The sequence below is a fragment of the Dromiciops gliroides genome, chromosome 4 (assembly GCF_019393635.1).
Source record: "Dromiciops gliroides isolate mDroGli1 chromosome 4, mDroGli1.pri, whole genome shotgun sequence".
Lineage (NCBI taxonomy): Eukaryota > Metazoa > Chordata > Mammalia > Microbiotheria > Microbiotheriidae > Dromiciops > Dromiciops gliroides.
This window is the reverse complement of record NC_057864.1, coordinates 2,346,908-2,373,521: the sequence shown is the minus strand read 5'-3', so window position 1 is coordinate 2,373,521 and position 26,614 is coordinate 2,346,908. Positions and strand designations below refer to the sequence as shown.

The window sequence follows — 26,614 nt, the reverse complement described above, 5'->3', positions numbered from 1 at the left end:
CCGTGGGCATTTTATGGAGAATCTTGAACAGCCACGAAGGCAGCGTTCCGTCCCTTAAACTGGCCCCTCTAGCCTTCCTCCTCCACGGGTAAATGCTTGGGTCGTTCTCGACAAAACGGGGTCCCTCCAGTGACCTTCGGTCTGCCTGGAATCCCTTAGTGCTTCTTGTTTAGAAACTCGGTTTGAAGGGAACTACCTGCCCCTTGGAATATCCCGATTCCACTTCAGAGCCCAGTTGGGCGGTCTCCATATCAGGGTGTCCAGACCAAAGCTTACGCCGTCACTGCTTAGCAGAGCCGTTGTTCCACGCCTTAGTTATACCCCTTTGTTAATGAACAAGAGGTCAATGAATCCAGGACGGGCTAGGCTCCACTTAGGACGCGTTCAGAGCCCAGAGGACCCACGGTCCTGCTGCCAGGGAGCTTAGATCTGAAGGACACGGAACACAGTAGATTTATTTCTGTTGTGACCTGCGCGGGGGTCCCAGCTTGCCCCTCGGTTACATTGCATCGATTGCAGTGACTTCGTGTATCCCCAGACCCACGGCAGCTCCAGGCTCACAACAGCAGCAAACTCGGAAACCATTCTGCGTTCTGCCGGAGCCACGCCCTTGAATCTGTGATCGGGTTTCACTCCCGGGCTAGGCTTCCTTTTCCGCTCAGTGGGTCGGTTCCACTGCAATGAGCCTCGGAGCGCAGAGATCCGGCGGTCGTGTGGGCGGTGGGGGCCTCTTTGATCTGTGGCTGAGAGCCTGTATTCTTCTCGCCCCAGGCTCTTAAAGCAGTCACCACTACAAGCCAGGATGACTTTCGTTTGGGGGTTGGACTAAGAGTTCACTGGATTGGGGACTTCCTGAACAGTGTCCTCTCTACCCCTTAACGACTTAGAGCCTCCTCGGTGTTAGGCAGACCCCAGTGTCAAGGCCGGCCTTTGACCCCTACTAGTTGTGAGACCCTGGGCAAGTCACTTAACCTTTTAGTGCCCAACAATCCACCGCTTGATGGCAGGGTTCTGGAGGGTTGCGCCCCCAAATCGGGCTCTCAGAGGGTGGCGGGCCCTCTGGGGTCACGGAATTAGAGGACCTCCGCCGGTGGAGTCTCAAAAGTTGGTCACCCTGTACATCCCCCTCCTGAAAAAGAATCCCTTCTGGTGCCCCTTAAACACGTGGTCATCGACAGGGTGCTGGAGGACCGTGTGCTGGGTCAGCCCTTCCCACTGTGGGACACTGAGTCTTTGGGAAGCACAGCCCTGACTAAAGACTCCATTTGTCCCTTTGCAATGCGGGCTTCATATGGGTCAAGCACTGTGCCAGGGCCTGGGGCCACAAATACAAGGCTCAAGCGGGTCTTGTCTTGCCCGCAGAGAGCTTCCCTTCGACGGGACAGAGCTGTCCAGATTTAGGGATGTAGAAAATGAGGATGACGCCCACAACTGCGCCTAGTTCTGTTGTCAGGCGCAAAGTGGAGTGAGTCCAGGACCTTCCACAAGACAGCCCTGGGAGCTCTGCTGCCCCCAGGTCCCTCCTCAGCCTTGCCCAGCTCTGCAGGAGGCGCCTGCCTGGGTTTGGGAGCCTCTGGGCCAGCCCTGGAGAACTGGGCACCCATGCGCAGGGGAAGGGGGCAGTGGCTGGAGGGCCACGTGCTCTCCGAAAGGCCCTACACCCAGGGACTGTTGGCTTGTAGACCACTGCAGTATTCAAATGGATCCGTTTAAAGGGCCCAGGGGGGTTGGTTACACTTTGAAAACTGGTGGCAATGTTGCAACCTGTGGTCTAGCATCTGAGCAGCTTTGGGGAAAACTCAATTTTAATCTTATTAAATAGAGTCTGCTACGAGGTTATGTCCTGCTAATCTTTCTTGGTCAATGCTATCTGCCTTGGGTGTCTCAAGACAAGAAAATCCCTGAAGGAAGGTGTCCAGTGTATTAACACTGCATGTGAGTGTGCATACTTGTGTTCGAGCATATATACACGAGTGCAAGTGTGTGTAAAACATTCCCCTGAGACGAGAGAGCACCAGGGGATGCCTGCATGAATGGTAATAAATGGCTGTTACACTTGGTTAAGCATCAGAGCTGTGGAGGTGTCTAATCCAAAAAACCATATTGAAACACGAGTATATGCCAATTCCAGGGATGTTTTTTGTTGCTTAGAGAAGATTTAAAATATTTGGGGAGTTTCTCTCTCTGTCTCTCTGCCTCTTTGTCTCTCTGTCTCTCTCTGTCTCTGTCTCTCTCTATCTTTCTTTCTTCGCACCCTTTGGGTGGGAACATTTGGAAGCAGGGTATATCAGGATGCGGGAGGGATTGTTGTACTGGTTGGTTTGGTGAGCTGGCCTTAGAGTATGTCTGTGTGCCCCTTGAGGGTGTGCATATGCCTGCATGTGTGGCATTTGCAGACGCCATCCTCAGAAGAGGCCACCAGCTGGTGGACCAATGCATACAAAATTGGGTCTCGAATCAGAAAGACTTGAGTTTAAATCCTGATGGACACTTTCTAACTGTGTGTCCTTGGGCAAGTCACTTAACTGCTGGCTGCCTCAGTTTCCTCAACTGTAAAACATGGGTCATTATAGCACCTATCTCCCAGGGCTGTTGTGAGGACCAAATGACATATTTATACAGCACTTAGCACAGCACCTGGCATACAGTAGGTGCTACATCAATGCTTGTTCCCTTTCCCATTCCTAGGTTATCATCTTGTAAGTGCAGACACCCCTCACCTCCACAGAGATGTCATTGGTGAAGAATTGTGTTTGCTCCCCAGGACTACAGCAGGAAGGGTCTTCCTGTGTCACATAGGTGACCTGCCTCCACCTTTTTTTTGCATCTCTGAGTCTTAGAGTGGGGCAGGATAACTCAGTATCCCTATGACCCCTGGGATCCAGTCCTGTGCCCAGCACTGGGCACTACAATAGATTGAGCTCTGTATAGAATAGGATGCCTTTGGTTCGACCTGTGCCCCTTCCTACCAATTGATGCGTCTTTGGCTTAATCCCCACCTTCAAGCCCCTGTGGTTCCCTGTATACACTGGCCTACTTACACTTCTTCCCTCATGACCCCCCCCCCCAAGTCTTTTATCTCTTTGCCTTTTGCCTAGTTGTCATCTGGAATTCTCACCGCTGCCTCTGAGCTTCCTTCAAGGTCTGGTTCAGATCCTCCCTCTTTCCCAGTCTCCCCTACACTGTCGCAGAGCCTTCCCTCTGGGTTTCCTCTCCATTGATTGTATTCAGCACACATGGTTGGCTCATGTCTCCAGAGACAGGTTGGTCCCATCTCCCCTCAGGTGATGGGCCGCTCCTCATGAGCTCAGGCCTCCATGGCTGTTCCCCCCTTTGTCAGGTCTGTCACTAGCCCCCAGTTTCATTTATCCACTTACCAAAGTAACTTCCAAAGGGATGTTGACTTCAATACTGTAGGAAGAACAAACACACCAACAGTTCCCCAGCACCTCAAGGATCGACCTCTCCCATGCTCCCTCCATCTCTGGGGGACTGGGCCCACCATTTGGCTGGGTTCCTGTGTATCTTGTTCCCCTCAGGGCCATTGCCAGATGTGGCATGATTGCAGGTAAGGAGTAATGTTGGTGAGATTCCACCCTAGGCCTCCCCTGACTCTCGTTGCCCTCCCCTCCAACTATATTATGGAGAGGCAGTGTGGATAGGGAGTTGGGCCTAGAGTCAGAATGATACAGAAATACAAAGAGTCAGAGAGGGGTCCATTAGGAGAGGTAGATTCAGTGAGACTTGAGTTTAAATCTTGCCCTTTGACTAGGGGTTCTTAACCTGGGGTCAGTGAACTTTTGCTTTTGCTTTTATATTTTGATAAATTTGTTTCAATGTATTTGGTTTCCTTTGCAATTGTATGTCTTTTATATATTTAAAACATTATTCTGAAAAGGGGTCCCTAGGCGCCACCATACTGCCAAAGGGGGAAAAAGATTAAAATCTCTTCTTTGGACACCTATTAACTGTGTGCTGTTGGGCAAGTCATCCCCCCCTCCAGTTTCCTTATCTATAAAATGGGGTGGTTGCAGTAGGTGGCCTCTCTGGCCTGTTGCCCTCCAGAGCTTGGATCCTGTGTTCCCCAGGGCCTCTCCTTCTCTCTCGGTCACCAGCAGGGCTTGAGAGGCCTGGAGAAATTGGAGAAAGGAAACTGGATTTCCACCCTCGAGGTTGGGTGCTCCCAGCTCCAGAGCAATGGGCCTGCCACTGATACTTAGAGCTGTGCAACCACAGGCAAGTGGAATAATAATGTCTGGGCACCACCTCACCAGGCAGTGAGGCGGACACAGTGTTAAGGAAATGGGGGTTAGAGGGCTCCACTTCTTGTGACCCCACCTACCCTCGGCCTGCTCTTTCCATTGAAGTCAGACAGATACGCTTCTGTTGCTTTGCTCAGACAAACACATGGTTAATGCACTTCAAACCAAAGCCATTCGCCTTGATGAAAAGAAGAGCTGTGTCTGCCCACAAGATGGTTGTTCTGCAGACTCAGACATTAGAGGCCACTGGCCTGGATGCCACTTCACCCACGGATCAGGGACTCCTGGTTGGCCCTGAGACAAAGTGCAGCCCCCTCTTGTCTCCTCTTAAAGCTCGTTAAAGGCTGATGCTAGTTTGTCTTTCCAGATTGCTTCCCCATTATTTCCAGGTTCTATCCAAGCTGGCATGCTACACATGACATTCCATCATCTCCCACCTCCATGCGTGTGCATACGTCATCCTCAGGTCTCAAATCAATGCTGTTGGCATCTTCATCTCTTAGAATCTCTAAAAATACACCCATGGTATTAAAGGGCAAAGGGAGGAGTTTATGTTGCTGTTGAGTCCATTTGTCATGTTCAGCTCTTTGTGACCCTATTTGGGGTTTTCTTGGCAAGGATATTGGAACAGTTTGCGATTTCCTTCTCTATCTCATTTTACAGGAAATTCAGGCAAACGAGGTTAAGTGACTTGCCTAGGGTCACACAGCTGGAAGATATCTGTGGTCAGATTTGAACTCAGGTCCATTTGACTCCAGGCCTGATGCTCTGGCCACCGAGCTGGACTAGGAGCTTCTATTTGAGCTTAATAGCAGTGGAGAGACCCTGGAGTTTATAGGGTTGGGCAGTGAAGAACATGAGGACCCAGGAGGAGAAGATGGTCCGAAGTTCCCAAAGCATCAGAGGGCCGAGAGGGGTGGGCACTGAGAAATGGATGGCAGATTTGGCAATCAAGTCACTTTGGAGAGAGCAGTCACACTTGAGTGACAAGGTCGGAAGCAGACAGCAGCTGGCAGGCAAAGGAGAGGGGGGAGGGGAGCACGGACACCTTTTTCTAGGAGTCTGGCAGAAAAAGAGAGTTCTGGCTGGTGGTCGAGGCTGGAGCTGAGTCTGTTGAGCAGTTCCCTAAGCCTGGGAAGGCTGGGTTTGTTTGCAAGTAGCCCCTCAGTAAGAGAGATGGAAGTGGAGAGAATGAAGGGATGGCCGATGGACCATCTGCCCTGGAAGTCAAAGGGTCCAGAGCCCGGCTTGGGCAAGCAGAGGAGCCGAGCCTTCAGGAGAAAGAACGGGGTGACGTGGAGGGGCTTGGAGGGGCAGAGAAGGCAGAGTTCCTGGTGAGTGGTCTCTGTTGTCTGAGTCAAGCGTGAAGCCAGGAGGAAGTGTGGCAGGCTTGGAGGGAGAGAAGAGGCTTGGGGGGCTCTTCAGGGCTGGGATGGAGAATGGGGGTGTCAAGTGATGGCCTTGCTGCTTGGAGGGCCTGCTCCAGAGGGGGCCCATTGGCTTGCTAGTGGGAGTTCCTCCAGTGCCATTCAGCGGCCCCAAGGGAGAGTAAAGCTGCCTTTGTCAGGGGGTGTCTCCTCAAGCCGAGCTTTCGAGGGGCCCTTTGGCTCGGGCTTCTCTCTGAGGCTCCAAGCCCAAGCCTTCCTCCCTAGGAGAGCCCTACCGTACTTGAATATCGCTAGGATGTCACCTCGGAGTTCCTTTCTCTCTAGATTGAACGAACGTCATGCACTCCAGGCACTTCACCATCCTGGGTGCCCTCCCCTGGACAAGACAGCCTGTTACTGTCCCTTCTTCATCTTTGCTCCCAGCACTGCACCAAATCCTCCAGAGGAGGTCTGAACAAAGCAGATACCAGTGGGACGTTCATCTCCCTGTTCCTGGCCACTCAGGTGCTCCTAGTGCAGCCTAAGATGGTACTAGCTTTTCTGCTTTCATCTCCCTTAACTAGAGCTTGCAGGCCACTGAAACCCCTGGATCCTCTTCAGAATGGTGGCTGTCTAAACAGGCTTCCTCCCTCTTCTATCTGTAAAGTTGTTTTTTTGTACTCTAGTGCAAGACTCTACACTGACTCATCTTAGTAGTTTCAACCCAGTGTTTCAGCCTGCCAGGATCCTTTTAAATCTTGTCATCACTGCATTAGCCATCCCTCCCAGCCTGATGCCATCTGCAGAGGGGATCTGCCTTTATCTAAGTCATGGGGAAGCAGCATAGGACCAAGGGCAGATCCCCAAGGCCCTCTCATGGAGACCTCCAGTCATGTTGACACTAAGACTGCCATCCAGGCTGCTTGGGATGCTTTTGAATGGATCATCCCTGAGCCTTCCATAAGTAGAGTAGGAGATACGGGGGCAGAAGCTTTGCTAAAATCTGGGTGAGCTCTCTCCACAGCTTTCCCCTCCTCTGCTGGTTTAGTAACCCCATTACAACAACAACAAACAACAGCAACATCATCGACAATCTAACCATCAATAACAACAAGATGAGATAAGGCTAGTCTGGCCTGACCTGGATAAGACCATCCTGCCCTTTTGTAATTGCCTCTTCCTTTCTAGTTATTCACCAACTCTCTCTCCAATGATCATTTCAAGCATTGTGCCAAGAATCCAGTAGTTTGTTGGCTCCCATTTTCGTCTCTATTTTGCAAATCAAGACAATTATCCTTTCCCATCCTGTGGCACCTTCCTGCTTTCCACTGTCTTTCATCACTGCGAGTGGACCTGCAATCACATCTGCCAGGTCAGTCTGGACCCAAGATATAGGTCATCTGGTCCAGGGAACTCAAATTTGAGAGGAGATTTGAATTAGTCCAGTTGGGGGGCTGTGATTGGAGAGGAAGGGAAGTTAGAGCAGGGTTGGTGATGGCAGCCTGGGAGGGGACCCCAGGGTGGAAGGATGGGAAGTTGTGGTGACCATGGTGAAGACTGAGAGGGAGAAGGCTTAGATGTGCTGAGAAGAGGCTCTGATTGGACAAAGGAATATGGGAGGTTTGGATCTTGGAAGTGGAGCCCCCCAGATGAGAGGGGACTTATGCTCTTAAAGGAAGACAGTGCCTTGTGGCATCAGAAGTGTGGTTCTGAGGTCAGAGCCTGTCTCTGCTGCTTATCACCTGTGTGACTTTGGGCCAGTGGCCCAACCTCTGTAGCTCTTACTTCCCCTTCCTGGGAAATAGAGGAAATCAAGAAAAACAAAGGGATCCATTGTGAATGGAAATCTTCCCCAACTAAGTGCTTGACTGGCTCAAACACGGAAGATGGGGAAACCAGGCTGGCTGAGCTAGCCCGAGGGTGCAAAGATGGGGGGGGGGAGAAAATCAATTTCCATATGCAAATATCTGAGGATTCTTGTTACCTCCCTGCTCAGTAACCACCACATTTGATTTATCTGCCAACCCTGGGTTTATTCAGACTGTGCTTCTTACCTGGAATGGAGGCTCTTGAACTATCTAATTGGGCTCCTTTTAGTTCGTCCTCTGTCTCTTGACTAAAGTCCTCCCTGAGGCGGATGGCAAAGGATGATGACGATTCTCCATGAGATCCCTTCTCGAGACCTCTTGAGCAAAGATCAGGGGAGTCGTGCGCCTTGACTTCTTCCACCTTTACCTGCCCTTTGGTGAGTGCCCTGGGTTCTGGTGCATGTCGGGCACTGGCCGCAGCCCAGGCCAGGCTCTTTATCTGCTCAGTTTCAGCACTGGCTCAGGAAGGTGAACCAATGCAATCGCCTCTATGCCCATGGCAGATTAGGACAGAGGAAGGCTAACTCTGTGATCACAGCCAAATTAGGAGCAGCAGCTCCTGAGAACAGCGATTGTCACTAATTCCAAGGAACTGCTGGGGTTTATCCTGTTTGCTCTCCTGTGATTCTCAGGGAGGTGTGGAGAATCCCGTTTCTTGTATCTAAAGGAATGAATCTTGCTGGTTTAAAATAATTCCTGGTTGGAATCAGAAGTTGAAATGTTGGAGCCAACTTAAGGGTAAGGAGATTTTTATAAGGACAAGGCCCTGAAGCTCTGCCAGCCTCGGTTGCCTTGTTTGTAAAATGGGGTTTGGTCTGGGGCTCCAATAAGGTGATATGTGTGAAGTGCCCATCTCACTCCCCTCCAAGATCTTCACAGATACTAAGTAAAGCCCAGGCCTGTCTGCTCTGGGAGCCTTCACTCCTCCCAAGTGGGTAGAATGTTGTTCAGGGGATGGTCTGGTCATTCTAGCAGTGTAGTACAAATGTAAGCTCTTGTGTTAGGTTTGGTCTTTCAGCTACAGTAATAACTCGTCTTTCTCCCAGGGTCTATACACTGACTGGAGGGGCCAAGGGGTTCCTTGAATGTCAAAGGATTCCAGAATTAGAGCTGGAAGAAGCCTCATTCATCCAGTCACACTCCTCTGTTTTATAGAAAGGAAAACTGAGACCCTTGGAGGTTAAGGGACTTGCCCAAGATCACACAGGAAGCAAGTGGCAGAGCCATAATTCGCACCCAGAGTCTTTGGCTCCCAAGGGGCTGCAGCATACTTGCCCAAGTCATTCCAAAGTCACTCCATGGGTGCTGGTGGCTGAGCCTGACCAAAAGTCTGGGCCCAGAAGTATCAGCCCTTTCACGGCCACTTCCCCATGGGGCCCAGCTGCCCATGGTGTGCCCTAGCAATGGAGACGTCCAACATTTGTGCCTCTGCCCGGGAGCATCATCAAGAACTGAGCATCCAGACAAATACGGGCCATGGTGGCCTTTTAAAACCCAGCTGGAGCAGCCTCATCGAACCGATGGCATTTATGCACCAGAGAGTAAATTCTACATGTTTAAAAATTAGGTAAATATGAATTTTACATGACAGCTTAATAGAACCTTTAAAAATTTTAACACTTGTAAGCCATCTATCGCCTTCTCAATGGCCTCTATTGAACAGTGGGTGGGATGAAAAGTGTCTGTGAGGTCTGTCTAAGCATTTTTAAAAGTGTGCATTTACAAATGAGTAAATTATGAATGACCCTAATCCATCCTTGTCGCTCTTCAAGGAGGCAGAGGACGGGACTCAGGGGTGGATTCTCCCCTCCTTTCCCCCCACCCCCAGACTGCGCTCTCCTCTAAAGGGGGAGGGGCAGAGGGGTCCAGGTCCAGGACTGGGATGGACCTTTGAAGGCACCTCTATAAAAAGGAGGAAACCAGGCCCCAAAAGGCTAGGGACTTGCCCAAAGTCACACAGGTCATAAGTGGCAGAGACAGAATTGAACCCAGGTCCCTGGCATCCAAATTCAGCTTTTGTTGCTTCTAAGGCTTGCAAATAAGTAGAAAATGTTTTCTGCTCCCATGCTTTAAAAAATAGCATGCACATTTATATAGCACTCTAAGACTTACAAAGGACTAGACAAATTATTTCATTTGAATCTCACAACAATATTGTGAAGGAGATATTAGTATCACCATTTTACAGATGAGGAAACAGGCTGACAGATATCAATTGACTTGCACAGGGTCATATAGCTGGTGATTATCTGAGGGTGGATTTGAACTCAGATCTTCCTGAGAGCACCTTGTTTCCCCTCTAATCTGCCCTTTCACTGGGAAGCAGTCGAGTGAATGGAAGCTGTGTTCTCTGTTACTCTGCAGGCAGACATTTGTTTGTCCCATGGGAGTGGACACTTGCTCTTGCTGGCCTGATTAAGTAACCCTTGATTCTTAGTAGCACAGGTCCTCATTCACTCTTCCCTGGGAGGTTGGTTCCTTCCCTTCACCCCTCCCGATCAGGATTGATCACTGGGGTGATCTAAGCTTTACATTCTCTCTCTTGTAGGACAAAGAACATTCCTTTGTTGATTCTGTCCTTGCAGCAGTATCTGATGGGGGGATTCAGGCAGCATCAGCCTTCCTTCGACCTCCATGGAGGGGAGGCTCAGGTTTGATGGAGAGGGGACCCCGAGTTTGAAGGAGCCAATGATAGCTATTGGTAAAAGTGGTCTACCTATAAGTGATGAAGCATTTGTGTGTGTGGCTCGAGGAACGCATTGATAAGTTCCAGGCACTACCTTGCACCCTGGACTGATGGTCAGGCCAATTCCTGCCACCAGCTGGGGAAGGGCAGTGAGAGTCTGTGATGGATGGAGTTGGTAGCGTCAAAGGCCATTCACTCAGGCCTCTGAGTGTGGGCTGAATCATCTGGTGTCAGGGTATGATGACGCCCTGTAAAAATGTGTCAGTCGTCACCATGAGGAGCTGGCTGGACCGGCCCTGGGCAGAAACAGCCCGTGTTTTGTCTCCTTTCCTTATTTTCTTTGGGTGATGACAGGACTGTTGGCTTAATAACAGAGCGATTGTCCAGGTGAGAGGCCTCTTCAAAGTGGATCTCAGAGGGAGGCCGTGGGGCCTGCCTGATGCCCTCCCGTGCCTGAGGGCTACTGGGTTGCCTTGGTTCCTGTCCAGGCTGGGAGCTGACCAAAGTCTCTGGTGCTCAAAGCAGCCTGGGCCTGGTGGGAAAAGAAGGGAGGGAAGCATTTACACCTCCCAAGCTGGCAAACAAGCCCAGCCCATCAGGGTGGATTGATGTTTCTCATAGCTTGTCTAGAGTTAAGGAGGTAATGGAGAAAATGTGAATAATAATGCAGATTCAACTTAAAAGTGTGTCCTGGGTACAGTTTACTTCCCCTGGAGAGACCTTGGTCAGCTCCTAGCTTGGACAGAGATTGAGGGTGTATCTCTACACAGACTATGTGTGTGTATACGCCCATCTATGTATTATTCCTCCCAGGGAGACCATAGTTTTGAAGGCATCCCTTCTCCATGGCTTTTTGCCCTGGTTCCATCCTCATTATCTCCCTGACTTCCGTTGGTCCAGCTGTTTTTCCAAGGACGCCCACACGAGCCAGGCAATCTCTTCAGTCATCTTAACAACAGCTCGTTCCTGTCCAGGTTATTTAAGAGCAGAGGAAACAGCTTCTGAAGGCATGCAGGCTTAGAGTGATAAAACTTAGCCGTCCATGATCCTCCTGGTCCACATAACACCATTGCTGAGCATTCTACCCCACCTAAGCTGAAGGTAAAAACAACAGGAAAGGCCATGTGGGGAAGCTGCCCCTGCCCTGGAAAGAGGCCCCCTTTGTAGATGTGTGTGACAATCTTCATAGTCATGATGGATGAGACAGAAATGGAAGCGGGGGCAGTGGTGGCTATGGAGACCCCTTGGACCCTTACAACGCCCAAACTGGGTAGGTTGGGAGCATGGGGAGAGGGGTGAAGGAACAGAGAGGAGCTGAGATTAGGACAAGGGCACAGGACTCCCTCAGTGGTCTTCCCTATGAGTGCTCTGTTCAAGCTGTGTCCTTTTGTGTTCTTGTCTCTCTGAGTTTGAGTCTTCCGAATCCTGAGGGATGCACCTGCCCCCCTCATCTCTGGATCCTGGGAGTAGGATGGAGTCAAGAGGGACATTCCATCTTGATCTAGTTTCTGGCTGACCTATTTTCTTTTCCTTTGGGACCCCCCCCTTCCTCCTTCACTATTTCCTCTCCTTCAATATGCTCTTCTCTCCTCTCCCGTCTTCTCCTTTCCTTTACCTCCTTTCTTAAAAAGACGTGTTTTCTTTTTTCCATGATCAAGCCCTCACTTCCCCCATACACTGAAAAGAAAGAAAGAAAAAGAGGGTCAGACAGAAAGAGCCTTGTATCACATAGACAGTGAAACAAAACCTGCTTCCTCCCTGGTGATCTCCCCCAAATCATTTCTTATTCTTCACAACAGTCCCCTCTCTGTCTCTCTCTTTTCCTCTTCTCTTCTCCTCTTTCTTGGCCTTTCCCAATCGTGCTTCTTTCCTTGTCCTCTCCTCTCTATCTCTTCTTTCCCTTTTAAAAGCTAGCTTTGTCTTGTGTTGCTAACTTCCCAACCAGCAAGATTTCCCCTTTGGAGCACTTCCCATTCAACTCTTTGATGACCCGCGGGTCAGGCCGACTTTCCCTCAGGTCCTCTGCCACTGGATCCTTTCAGTTCTCATTTTCCCTGGCGCTGAATGATGCTGTTGTCCCCGAGTCCCGAGAAAATAGTCCCTCATATTCTGGAAGTTGCCCAGTTCCTGCTCTTTGTCCGAAGGGGCCCTCTCTGAGACAGGCAGTTTTCCCCTTTGAGTTTGGCCTTTTGTACACGTCCCAACGGCCTTGGGATTTGGCTCTGTGGACACTGATTTGTGTGCACGATGCCAGGGGCTGGTCTGTCAAGGAGCACCGCCCCACGGAAGCATTGCAGATGAAGCATTGCGGGGGAATCAGAGGAGCTGCTTCTCCTTGAATACTTTGAACACCTCTCTTTGGACAAGAATGACGTCCTAGGGCAACACGACCTGAGTTGTGTCGGGAAGAAAACAGGGCCCCTCGGAACGTCCTCCACCAGATAGTGCCGTGGCCAGCCGTGGCCAGCCCAGGCACGTCCAGGGCACCCGACGCTGCACAGCTCACACACGACGCCTTTTCCCACACAAGAGGGCACTCTTGTTAAAGAATCATTACAGGGTGCAGCTGGGCCGGGGCTCACTGCAGACCCGCCGAGGGGCTGCAAGTAGTAAATGCCGGTGTTTGGGCCTGGCTCCCCTCCCAAGGGGCGGTCTGAGCAGAGCCAGTGGGCACGACCCCGCCCACCCATCCCTGCCTCATCCAGAGGCAAGCCTGGGCTCCTTTCCGTTCTGAGCCTGAGACGTGCTATCCGGGAAAGAGTCAGGGACGTGCTGTCCGGGACAGAGTCAGGGACGTGCTGTCCCGGACAGAGGCAGGGACGTGCTTTCCGGGAAAGAGCCCACCCGCGCTGCCGCCGCTGCCGCCGCTGCCGCCGCCGCTGCCTAAGCTCCTGAGGTCTCATCACCTTCTCTACCCCTTTCCCTGCCAAGACTCAAGGCCCACCTGGCCTTTGCCAGGACCTGCGCTCCCCTTTGATGACTCTGGAAACCCGGCTGAGCTCCCAGCGAGGGCGGGGTGGTCTCTCCTGGGGAACTGCAGACCCTGGTGCAGACTCTCCTCACCTCCAGCCTGGGCCATTGCTCACGGCTTCGCAGGGGCGGGGGTGGGCTGGGGGGGGGTTGTGTGTGTGTCTGTGCCTGCCTTAAGCCTCTCCCCACTTCAGTCCCTCTCTCACTCACCTGTCCTCTCTTCCTCTTCTCTTCTTCTTCTAAATGCCCCCCCCCCTTCCTTCACTTGGTTTACCATTCTCTGTGAGCCTCCTGGCTCCTCCAGACACGGTCCAGCTAATGAGCGCCCTTCCTAAAAGGTTGGGAGACCAGACTGAACATGAGACGTGGGCCGGCCAGGACAAGTCCAGTGACACTCTCACCTCCTCGTCTGGCAGGGAAAGCTGGGTTCCAACCTTGCTTTCAACACTCGCTTGCTGTGTGATCCAGGGCACGCCCTGACATCACTAAGCCTCGGTTTCCTCTTCTGTAAACTAGGGATGGTAATAATAGAGGAATGGGCTCCCTCCTCCCTCTGCGGCCGCCTCCTCCAGGAAGTCTTCCTGTTCCCTTTCGGGGCTAGCGTCTCCCTCTCCCCCCCTCCCACCTCCATCAATAACGCGTCCATATTTTCTACAGGTTTTTGCATATACTCAATATATCTCTTCAGGGCGGGGCCTGTTGCGATTTTACCTTTGGGCCCCTGGTACCCAGCACAGTGCTCAGCGCAAGGGGCTTAACGAATCCTCGTGGAGTGACTAACCTCTGTAGCGCTTGTCTCAGTCTAGAAGCTTTGCCAACGTGAAAACGCAATGGAGATGCGGTGAATGTTGCTTATGATCACACCCTGTTTATACAGTGGGATCACCACAAGCCCATCAAATCCCCAGTGCTGCTCTAGCCAGGGCTCCCCTCATCTCTACCTCGCAGGCCCCTCCCCTTCCTGCTAGGTTTCTTTCTCCCCTTGGGTCAACCGCAGGGCTCAGTCCTCCTGCTTAACGCCAGAGGCAGAACTGAAGACAATGGTGTGGAGCTGTGAATGGGGGCTTCCAGTCAGACAGACAGGCAGGCAGGAGGCAGGCAGAAGCTTTTACTACGCCCTGCTCCAAGCTAAGTTCTGAAGACGTGAAGAAAAGGCAGCCCCTGCCCTAAAAGAGCTTCCCTTCTAGTGGGGAGCTGAAGTGCAGGGCTGGGCTGGGGAAAGGCCCCTGCAGAGGCACCTGACAGAGACAGGAGAGACAGGCAGAAGCACCGTTAGGAGGGGAGTGAAGCAGGGTGGACCCCAAAATGGCAGCCCGGAGGAAGAGCAAACCAAAAGGAGAATGCATCAGAGACACCGCTGCAGGGTGAGGAGGCCAGTGGGCATGTTGGGAAAAGCTTCCCAACAACTGGTGCTTTCCCAAAGTGTAATGGCGGGTGCTCCGAGCCCAAACTGTTCTGTCCCTTGTCAGGTAGGTCCTGGGGGGTGGGGAGTGACTGCTGAGCTCCTTCACTGTTCTGAAATTCTGGGATCCTGTGAAATGTGATTAGTGTTGGGGGCCACCCGCTGCTGTGTCTTTGTCCTGCTTCAGTGTTGTATTATGCAAAGATTTCGGGTTTTGCCAGCAGAGGACGAGGGTGCAAATCCTGGGTCTTCCACTCACTTGTTGACCCGATTTAGGTAATGAGTGACCTCTCCCAGCCTCAGGTTATTATCCATGTCATGATGACATTGGACAAACGCCACATTTTCATTCGGTTATCAAGGGAGTCAGAAGAAAAAAAAGCTGAATTCCCTAGAGAACTGTACAAATGTTGTGGGTCTTCAGTGATCCCTGGAGTTTTTCAACACTGCTAATGACCACTGCTGGAAGGTATTTTACATACCATGGTGAAGCCCAGAGCTGAATGGAGCCAGGGATGGGTTGGCACTGATGTTTCCAATGGTAGGCTGCAAAGGTAATTCCTGCTCTCCTGAGAAAAGAAGTGTCCAATCCAATTTCACTGAGGAGCTGATCCTAATTTGTCTCCTCAATTCTGGTTGCTCCACGAAGGCTTCAGAAGTGCTTCCTGCAGGCCTCCCCCTTGATTTGGGGCAGCCGCCACACAGACCAGCCCTGCCTGTCGTACTGCCTGTGCCAGGTGCTGGGTGCCAGTCCCTCCTGCCCCCTGGTCTTCTCTTCTACGTGGAATCGATCCCAGAAGCTCCTGCCCCTGCTGTGTGTAATAGCGGCCTGTCAGGCTCCTGTTGGGAGCCACTCAGCTGGATTTCAGAGCTTGGTCTTGGGACTAAGGCATCTATTTAAAGAAGCCTCATCTTTGAGGGGAAACAGACTTTCTGAGGGAACTCTCAGATCTCCTGAAAGGCTAAGTTGGGGAGTGGCTCTCTAAGAGCTCTGAGTCTGCCTGGTTCAACCACCCATCCCAACTGATTTGCAGCCATTATCAGTAAATCGATCAACACACATTGAATAAGCACCTACTGTATACGTGCCACTGTGCTGGGCAGTAAGACAAGAAATCCAGACAACGAATGAAGCTCCTTCCTTGTGCTCATGCCTTAAATGCTGGGGATGGGGGGACGTTGTACAGTTACATGTCGGATAAAGAGACTGTGCACAAATCCAAAGGAGCTGAGCTCTTGGGTGGGCCTGGTCCTGCCTCAAAGCGTTCCTTGTGCCCCTCACTTGGGATGCTCCCCTCTCTGACCATGCCCGTGTGGCACCGTGGATAGAGAGCTGGTCTTGGTGTCAGGAAGAGCTGGTTTCAAATCCTACCTCAGATAGTCCTCGATGCCTGTTCAGGCAAGTAGCTAATCTCTCGAAGCCTTAGGATCTCTGTATGTATAATGGGGTCAACACTAGGCCCTGCATGACAGGGTTGTGGCAACTCCTCTTGCTTTCTCCCCAACAAGGTTGGAATGCGGTTCAATGCTAAGTGCTTCCTACAGACCAGACCCAAGGGGCTCTTTTCCTTCTATGAGTTGGTATTGGAGTTGCCTTTGCAGTCAATCACATTGATCAGCTGATTAGCATTGGTGGAGAGAGTCTCCTCATTGGAAGTCCCTCGAACTGATGAAATCACAAGTCTGGTCTACACTGCCACCTCCCCCCCCCCCCCCGAAATAATAGGAAGGTGCAGAGAGCTTGTATTTGATTATAAGGCCAACATCTGAGAGCCAAATTAAAATGAGATCAGACGTTGAGCAACTGCATCTTGGAGATGACTTGACAGGCAGGCCTAGAGATGGTGGCCCAGACTCCTTTGGACAGCAAACCAGACATCCTGGAAGGTAAAGATATTAGAGTTGACTCCTTAATGTCCACCCATGTTCCCCCAAGGCCATCAGCCAGCAGAATTCCTTGAGGCAAGAATGGAACAGAAATTGTCAGGAGAGATGGATTTCTCTCTGTGTGTGTGTGTGTGTGTGTGTGTGTGTGTGTGTGTGTGTGTTTTAGAGCTATGGGGGTTAAGTGACTTGCCCAGGGTCATACAGCTATTAAGTGTCAAGTGTCTCAGGCCAGTTTTGAACTCAAGTACTCCTGAATCCAGGGCCATTGCTTTATCCACTGCACCACCTAGCTGCCCGAGAGCTGGATTTCTAAACTCAACCTGTTACAGGCCAGGTGTTTTCTGATCAATAAAAATGATACAGAATCAATCCACTTTTCTCATCCCTTTCTGAACGTGCATTCAGACACTGCTAGTCTTTGAACCCTCTTGGGAATCCTGTGGATGGTCAGGTGTCAGGCGGGCCTTTAGCTTTGCTCCCGAAGCTTTCTTGGTTCAGGAGTTGGGATGGATGGACTTAGTACCACGAGTCAGGGTCTGGAGTGTCTTTAAAGACCACTTGCTTTCTCAGCGCCAAGCCGGAGTGCTGCAGACTAGAAATTAGAGGCCACAATTCACATCGGAGGCTGCTATAACTTGGTGAGAAGTTCCCATGGTCTCTTAGGAGTAAATAATATGAATTTTTAACATGCCCCTAAAATAATTTACATAATTTCTGTGTCCTAAAGTGCAGGTCTCCCAGCATGAGGAGAATTTATCCCTATAGCCAAGTGATTTGGGGTTTATATGCAAGTAGGCTCTCCATTTTTCTTTGGGATGGTATTGGGATCCTAGACTTGGGATCTAATTAGTGTAGGAAACCCCCTCCAAGAATGCAAGTCAGCTTCTCTCCTGTCACTGGGGATCTTTGTCACCTTGGGGGACTGAGATGCTAAAGGGCACGCTGCTAGGGGTCCCACAGCTCCTGAGTGTCCACAGAGCCAAATCTGGACACTGGGGCTGTCCTCCACCCATTCTGCTCCACTACCTCCCAGCTCCTAATGCAACTGTGAATTTTGGGCCATGTGTGTCATTTTAAGAACTCAAGGCTAGTCAGAGGATGAAGACTCATTTAACACTATAACCTTGCATAAGTCCCTTCATTCTTCTGAGCCTCAGTGTTCTCATCTGCAAAACAGGAGCACTAGCCTTGACTGCTCTAGGCGGCCTCCCATCTTTAGCTCTCCCTTCTAACCTTTAGGCTGTGGACTTGGGGTCTTGGTTTCCATTGAGTAGTGGACTTCAGAGGCAGGAGTGAGTGTTGCCTAATGGATAACAGCTCCAGCTGTTGGGGTGGGCAGAGCCCTTTACAGTGAGGTTGATGCCCTTATTATCTCCATTTTGGGGAGGAGCAACCTGCATGTGAGAGGGCCATGCCAGTCCTCGGGGACTCCCAGCTCAGAGGTATCAAAGGCAGGATTGTAATTCAGGTCTTCCTGATTTCACACCCAGCACCACCTTGCAGCCCCAGAGTCAAGTCCTCAGAATCAGGCAGCCTATGAAACCTTCAGGCTGTATGACTGTGGGGGAGATGACCTTGCCTCTCAGTGGTCCAGTCATTGGCTGCCCTCCTCCTGTGGGGAGTCTTCTCACTCAGAGGTCCAAGATTTGGAGAAGCCATGGACGATGGAGGCAGCAGATGGAGCTCATGTGTGGGTGGGCGGCCACTCCAGGCTGGCCTGGGGAGCTGGGAGGGAGCTTGCCCCCCCATGAAGGCCACACTCTTTTTTTTTCCAAGGTAGATGGGAGCTAAGCATCTGAGAAGTGCCCTCTACTCTTCCATAACTGCACCCCCAATTATAATTAATGATTGTTTAATATCAGGTTAATTACAGAACAATTTAGGGGGAGCTTCCAATTAGCTCTCTTCCTAAGGTGGGTGATGGGCAGGGGGCTGGAGCAGAATTCTAATGATGCCTGGGGAGAACCAAGCAAGCCAGGTACCTAGGCCTAGAGGCAGTGGTACCCAGGTGGCCTGAGGGTGGTGAGGGCTGCTCACTACCCAGGGCTGGTGCACCCTCAGGCTTTATCAGATCCATTAGTCACTCCACAAGCATGTATCAGTCATCACCTTGGTGCCTGGCTCCATGGTCAGGGGCAGGAGATTCAAAGACACCAATGAGGGAATCCCTGTCTCCCTAAGCCGACATTGTGGTGGGGGGTGTGGGGGGGAGGGGGGATGTGTCTCCTATCAAAGTTATAAAATTAAATGGTAAGAATGTCAGGGGTCTGGGGCGGGGCATGGTGCAGCATAGTTGGATGGCTGGGGATGGCTCGATTGAGAGTGGGCGCTCGAAAGCCTAGCCCTGGAGCAGAGGCCCGCCCTCCTTCCTCCTTAGAGCAGGACAAAAATGAGATTCTGGTTAATTGAGGGGCTGCCTCTGGAGAAGAGCACGGCCCCCACTTTCCAGAAGTCAAATTACTTTTCTGACTTAGATATGCGTCTAAGTAGTGGGCTGGAGAAAACCCGGCTGTGCTGTCTCTCTCCATCCATCCCTGGGCCATTGCCCCTCGGTGTGTTTGAGATTCAGTGAATTTGGTGAAGGGCAGCTGTGGTACGGTGAGAATTAATCTGAAATGCAATGAATAAATAAGTTGTTGGAAGATTCTCCGGGCACTGAAGGAGACAGCAAGGCCTCTCTCCTTCTCCTCAATTTAAACATGGAGGGAAATAACCGCTGGGGATGAGAGGGTAGCCGCCCTGCTTCCCGGATCACCACCATCGATCCCTCGGCATCCCCTGTTGTCCTCACAGAGGCTGCCGTCATCTTAAGTGAGCAGAGCTTTGTCTAGGGCAATGGCTCCTTCCTAGAAGAGAGGCCAGGGAGGCTTCAGGACAGGATAAGAGGGGGAATCAGGGAAGGGCGCGAGATCCAGGTAAAGAGGCCCTGTTCATTGGAGCGTTATTCTAGAACTACAAGGGACCTCAGAGGCTGTAAGGATCAGCTGGCTTATTTTACAAATGAAGAGATTGAGGGCTGAAGGTTTAGGTGAACTGGCAAAGGTCATACATGTCACAACAGGCAGGATTAGAATTCGGGACCTTGGACTTCAGAGTTAGTACTTTCCCCGATATATTGAAGATGTCCTCTGAGAGGAAGCCTGTTCTGGTGGACAGTTTCCACACACTCCAACTCTCTTCTTTTACAAATGGGAAACTGAGGCCCTGAGATTTTCCATGGTGTGAGGAATGTCACACAGGTTGGGACAGAGGCATGCCTTGAGTTCGAATCCTGACCCTGACACTTGTGGGGTGGTCCCTTTGTCTCTCCAAGCCTGTTTCCCCATCTATGAAATGGAGATGATAACGCCTGTGGGCTGCCTCCCAAGGCTTGTGTGCGTCTGAACGCTCTTTGTGCTTGACCGAGATGATTCAGAACCTCACTGGGGGAAATTTGTGCACAGCATCTGGTATTTGTTTCGGAGCCCTTGTGGGGCGGGGGTGAGACTGTGCTAGGTGGAACCTTCTCCAAACACAAGTTCAGGGCGGCCTCAGGACCGCAAAGCGGAGCTCTCTTGTGATCTGCATGTCGATCAGGCAGCATTTTCGAATGATGGGGTCTGAGTAGTGGGTCTGAATGCTAGGTCTGCAGCCAACTAGTTTGGGGACCTTGGGGTAAGTCCCTGACCCTTTCAGGGCCTGCCTCAGCTTCTCTGCAAGATGAAGAGGATCAGCTCAAACCCAGGCCGTTATGTGTTTGTTTTTTTTTTTATTAATAAAGTGTTTTATTTTTTTCCTGTTACATGTAAAGATAGTTCTCAACTTTTGTTTATACAAGCTTTACAATTTCAGATTTTTTCTCCCTCCCTCCCCTCCCTCTCCTAGACAGCAGATAATCTGATATAGGTTTTATATATATACACAAATAATAACATTAATCCTATTTCTGCATTAGTCATGTTATAAGAGAAAAATCAGAGCAATGATGAAAAACCTCAAAATAGAAAAAAACAACAGCACCAAAAACAAAAGAAATAGTATGGCTCATTCAGCATCTATACTCCACAGTTTTTTTTTCTTGGATTTGGAGATCCTCTTCTATCATGAGTTCCCTGGAACTCTTCTGTACCATTGCATTGGTGAGAAGAATATAGTCCATCACAAGAAAGTCACTTAACTGGGTGGTAGTGTCTCCTCCCAAAACAAACATTTTAAAAGTTGATTCTTTTTCATGATGGAGGTTTGAGATTTGTGCTTTAATGGCCTTTATTTTACACACACGTGGACATTCATGTGCACATCCATCTGGCTCCACCCCTTCACACCTCAGTGTTTCAGTTTTCACATCTGTAAAATGGGGGTGCTGGAGGCATTTACCTTACGGGATTGTTGTGAGCAAGACTTCTTAACTCCTGCTGGTTGTTTTCCATGATATTTAAACAGATTTTAGTAATGGCATTTCAATATAATTGGTCTCTTTTGTAATTGTAGGCATTTTTTTTCTCATGCATTTGAGCACCTTGTTCTGAGGAGGGATCTGTGGGCTTGACCAGCCCAGCACCCTGGGCTTCAAGGTACACAAAGTGCTCAGAAGCCCAGGTTGTGAGGACAAAATAAAGTGCTTCTGTACGTACACGTGAGCTCTGATGGTGGTGGCCACAGTGGTCATGCTGAGAGCCTACCTGTGATAGCTGGATGGTCAATGGTAGTGGAGTCATCTTGGCATGAGCCAGGAGAGGATCTGCCTCAGTTCAAAAAATAAACTGGGGCAACCTGCTGACATGCAACATTGAACATTGCTGGTGATTAGTGGTGTTAATTTGTGAAAATGTGAAACTTGTTTTTTCCTCTAAGATTTAACATGAAGATCGGAGCTGGGAGGAGAGAGGAGCCAAATAGAGAACAAAAGGAATATGAAAGAGAGGCTGCCAAGCCAGCTTTGCATGATTATGTCTAAGCTGTGGGGAAATGGGTTGGGGTTTTCTGTTTCTTTTACTGGAAAGGGCAGCTCATCTCTTTCATCAGTGAGCCCAGTGCTACCTCACCGGGACAGCTAGCTTCGAAGTAGGCTCTTGTATGCCTGGTTTTGGACCTAACTCCACTTGAGTTAAGAGCTAAGCCTGATGCCCCTCAGATCTTAAACATTCCATAGGATCGTGGTGTCGTATGTTATGGCTCTCTAGTCTAATGCCTCCACTTTAGAGATGAGGGAAACTGAGGCACACAGAGGTTAAGCAACTTGCCCTGAGTCTCAGAGGCAGCAAGTGTTTGAATCCAAATCAGATGTTCTTTCCACTGAGCTATCCTGCCTCTTCACTCAGAATACTCACTCAGCAGTCCCTAAAATATGCTAGACTTTGCCCCTCCCCCACATAAGGAATGCCTTCTCTTTCACCACTACTTGTTATCACCCTTGAGTGTTTCAATTATTTTGATTATTTCTGTGCCTTTGAATATATAAGTCCCTGTGCTAGGCAGCCATCGAGGGGAGGGGACCCTGGTATCAAAAGCAGAAAGTTTAGGTTTTGCTTTTTGCAGAATGGTCTGTCCAGATTGCCTGAAATCACTGTCCATTCAAAGGCTCATTGAATGTTGTCATGCAGTGCAGTACTATGGAAGTGAGCCTGGCTTCCCCCCATGTGGAGCTTGGATGTTTATCATCTGGGGACCAGCCCAGCGAAGTTCCAAGGGGCTCCTAGCCACATTTGCTTTTGTGGGGCCAAGGTAACTCTCTCCAGCTCCTCAGGGCCTGGGGCTGGCCTCCCTGGGGCTGGTAGCCAGAGACCCCTGAAATAGAATACCAAGGTGGGCAAATGGCTCAGCTGCTTATGACAAGAGAGAGATCCTGCTTCTGGGCACTTCATTCTGAGAACTTTGAAGCCTAGCAGCTAGCCCACCTAAAACTAATGGCTCACTCTGATGTCCTCTGAGCTACCAAAGATAGATGTGCTCCACCATTCTGGCTTTGGCCTTGGCCCTGATTAATCAAGGGGAGCGCGGATCAAATCAGATTCGAGGAATGGGAGTGTTGAAAGAAGCAGCTTGGGGAGTGGGGAGTGGCAGAAATTTTAGGTACAAACCCTACCCTGATACTTCCTAGCTCGGGGACCCTGTCGCCAAGTGCAGTCAAACCAACGAGCATTTATGAAGTGCCTAGTATGTGCCAGGCCCTGTGCTGAGTGCTGGGATACCGAGAAAGGGAAGAGACTCCCTGTCCTCACTCAGCTGCCAGTCTAATGGGAGAGGCTCCGTGCAAACCAGACGACTTGTCCATAATTACAAGAGGGAAAACGGGGGATGGGAAAGGCTTTTTGCAGAAGGTGGGACGTTAGCTGAGCCTGGAAAGAAACTAAGGGATGAGTCTTGCAGGCCTGGGGCCAGCTCCTTTGACTCTTGAAAGTTCAGGCAACTCTAATACCTTTACTCAGCTCTCTGGGTGTGTGGTGAAGTCCATAGAGCTCTGGCCTGAGAGTCCAGAAGACCTGGGTTTTAATCCTACTCAGCTATTGACTAGCTGAGGGACCAGAGATGACTCCCTAAACTTCTATGAGCCTCAGTTTCCTTATCTTTATGTTGTTGTTGTTTTTGGTGAGGCAATAGGGATTAAGTGACTTGCCCAGGGTCACACAGCTAATAAGTGTCAAGTGTCTGAGGCTGGATTTGAACTCAGGTAGTCCTGAATCCAGGGCCAGTGCTCTATCCACTGCGCCACCTAGCTGCCCCATTTCCTTATCTTTAAAATGGGGATAATAACAACACCTGCTTTAGAGGATTGTTGTAAGGATCAAATGTTGTAGCCCACTTTGCAAACCTTAAAGCATCTTATAGACAATCATGTTAAGCCAGAGACAAGTTGGTCATGATATACCCTCTATGGTGGTGAAGTCAAAGACAGTTTCTATATTCCCATAATTAATTAATAAGTACTTATTAAGTGCCTATCACATGTCAAAAACTGGGCTAGGTACTGAGGATTAAGGGTACAAATGCAGCAGTGAAGTAGTCCCTAGCCTCAGAGAGGTGGCACTGTATTAGGGGAGACAACATGCTTTCAGAAAGAACACATACACATGCACACTCATATCTGTGACAGTCTGTCCATCCATTCATCCATCCATCCATCTACAAAATAGGTATAAGGCTATTTCCAGAGGGAGGACACCAGCAGCTTTAGCCCATAGGCGTTAGGGACGGAGGAGGCTTCAGGTAGAAGTTGGCTGATGAACCGAGGCTTCAAAGAAATTTGGGATTGGGGGGTAGGTAGGGCAGGGTGGGGCATCCTGGGCATAAGAGTGGCTGTGAAAAAGGGAGATTGTTGCTGACTGTGATGATTGTTGTAGTTTGGTATTATCACTATGGTGTACCTTAAAATTCATTAGTTGAGTGATCTCTCAGAATAAGTGGGGTAAAGTCCTATAAAACAAGGCCCGTTGTGCTGGTTGCTCTCGTTGTATTGTGCAATATTTGGAGAACATCAAATTGTAACATAGATTTTCGTTTTAATGGGAGAGTTGTAATGCCCTCATAATTTTTTTAACTTCTCATTAGTTTTTACAACCTATGAATTACCTAAAACAACTTGAGTCATTTGGATTTTGACTTGCTGCTTCTTTTACTACTTGCAAAATTGTCGTTGGAAAAATGGGAATCTATATTTATAGTGTTGGTTTCTGAGGCTTGCTGTTGGGGCTCTGGGGTGGGGGAGAATGCAGGCAAACCTAGGGCCAGGCTGGCTTTCCCGACTGCCCAAGGAGGCTCGAAGAGGATGATGGGAATGAAGGGTGATGACAAAGTGGTTACTATAAATCCCGTGGCCACATTCGCTGTGGGAATTTATTCTTCTCGCACTATCTTTTGGCACACCTGTTTAAATTACCAGGTTTTTATTTTTAATGAAGGACTTTTTTGGAGCTGTATTTTAACAGTGTGTTTTGATACTCCATTTATTCATTGGTATCTTACAATATTTTTTACTTACTCAAGGGTTTTTCAGCTCAAGCATTTTTCTTTTATTCCATTCCCTCCACCCCAAACTTCTTATTAAGAGGAAGGTGTGCCTCTCTTTTGTGTTGGGTAGTAATTCAATGAGAGGCTGTGTGCTATGATGGATGGAGATACCTCCCTGGAGTCATGAGGACCCTGTGCAGAGCCCTGTGGGCCTCTCTGTGTGAGACTGCTGTCAGTGAACTTGGTTTTCTTTCTTTCTTTCTTTCTTTCTTTCTTTCTTTCTTTCTTTCTTTCTTTCTTTCTTTCTTTCTTTCTTTCTTTCTTTCTTTCTTTCTTTCTTTCTTTCTTTCTTTCCTTCCTTCCTTCCTTCCTTCCTTCCTTCCTTCTTTCCCTCCTTCCTTCCTTCCTTCCTTCCTTCCTTCCTTCCTTCCTTCCTTCCTTCCTTCCTTCCTTCCTTCCTTCCTTCCTTCCTTCCTTCTTTCCTTCCTTCCTTTCTTCCTTCTGTTCTTCCTTCTTTTCTTTCTTTCTTTCTCTTTTCTTCCTTCCTTCTTTCTTTTTCTTTTTGTTGTTGTTGTGTTTTTTTTATAGAGAAGATACTTTTATTAGCAGAGCAGAACTGCTTCTTCGGCCCGACAGCCTTGGTGACCTTCAGCACGTTGAACCTCACAGTCTTGCTGAGGGGCCCGCACTTACCCACAGTCACAAGGTCTCCAGTATGGACGTACGGGAAGCAGGTGCACAGACATGTTCTTGTTACGTTTCTCAGATAGATGTAATACAGGTAGTCCCTGAGGATGCCGATGATCCTCTGCATCTTCATCTTGGTCACTACACCAGACAAGATCCTGCCTCTGATGGAGACATTGCCAGTGAAGGGTCACTTCTTGTCCATGCAGGTGCCCTCAATGGCCTTCTTGGGGGTCTTGAAGCCCGGCTCTTTGTTCTTGTAGTATCTGGGAAGCTTCTCTTTGGCAGTGTCCCCTAGTAGCACCCACTTCTTGTTCTGGAAGATGGTAGGCTGCTTCTGGTAGGCATGCTCTGTCCGGATGTCCACTATGCTATTGCTTCATTCTTCTCTTGCTCCTCTTCTCTAGCATGAACAGATGGAAAGAGGCCGAAGAGCGGCCGCTGGGGTCTCCTTAAACACGAGGATGCGAGGGAAGTGACGGGTTTCTTTTCTAATAGTTTGATCGCTGTATTTCAGCATAATGGGTTTCCTTGTGATCCTGTGCATTTTCTCTGCAGCATTGTAAAACATTCTGAGACATCCGTGGATGTCATGAGCCTGTCTGCAAGAGGGGCCAGTGATACAATAATCGTTAAGACCCCGGCTCTACATTTGTCATTTGCCAATCAGTCACTAGCCAGCTTTGTTGGAAGGAGGGGGTTCCTCATTGGGGGTCCTGATGGAATCACAGATCTGAACACTAAAAACAACAAACAACTTGAATGTGTGTTAGGGAACCCTGCTTCCATGCCCCATAAGTAAGTGCTATATAAATGTTGGTTGTTCTTATACCTGTTGGGCTGCGCTTCTACTGAGAGGGCTCTTGAATGGGACCATGAGGGCCCAGTAGGGATGTGTCCGGGACAGAGTTGCTCACAGAGCTGTGGGCTTTTTCTAGGCTCCATAGCTCTGTCAGGAAAAGGTTTTTAGCTCCTCTAGTTTTGTTTAGGCTTGGAAATAGAAAGAGAAGTGAGAGGGGCAGCTAGGTGGCGCACTGGCCCTGGATTCAGGAGTACCTGAGTTCAAATCCAGCCTCAGACCCTGGACACTTACTAGCTGTGTGACCCTGGGCAAGTCACTTAACCCCAATTGCCTCACAAAAAAAAGAAATTAACAACAACAACAACAACAAAAAAGAGAAGTGAGAGGGTTCATTGAGGATCGTCCAGGATCCTGTCACTGGATAATGATGGTGGATCAAAAGAACACCCAAAGGAAATTGATCTGGGAGTACATTTTTTTTAATAAATAAAAGTATTTTATTATTTTCCAGTTACATATAAGGTTGTTCTCAACATTTGTTTCCATAGGATTTTTAGTTCCAATTTTTTCTCCCACTCTCCCTTCCCTTTCCCCTCCCCAAGACAGAAAGCAGTCTGATATGGGTTATGTATGTGCAATCACATTACACATATTTCTGCATTGGTCATCTTGTGAAAGAAGAATCAGAGCACAAGGGAAAAACCTCAAAAAAGAAGGGGGAAAAGGCCCCAAAGTAGAAACAGTATGGTTCAATCAG

The 26,614-nt window shown here is 49.6% G+C and overlaps 1 protein-coding gene and 1 pseudogene across 4 annotated transcripts in view; one reads left to right on the top strand and one right to left on the bottom strand.

Annotated features, from left to right (window-relative positions):
* Positions 1-26,614, top strand: part of ST6GALNAC3 (ST6 N-acetylgalactosaminide alpha-2,6-sialyltransferase 3) — a 576,955-nt gene that overhangs the window by 46,857 nt on the left and 503,484 nt on the right. The window lies entirely within an intron of this gene.
* LOC122725483 lies at positions 19,962-26,000 on the bottom strand (annotated as a pseudogene).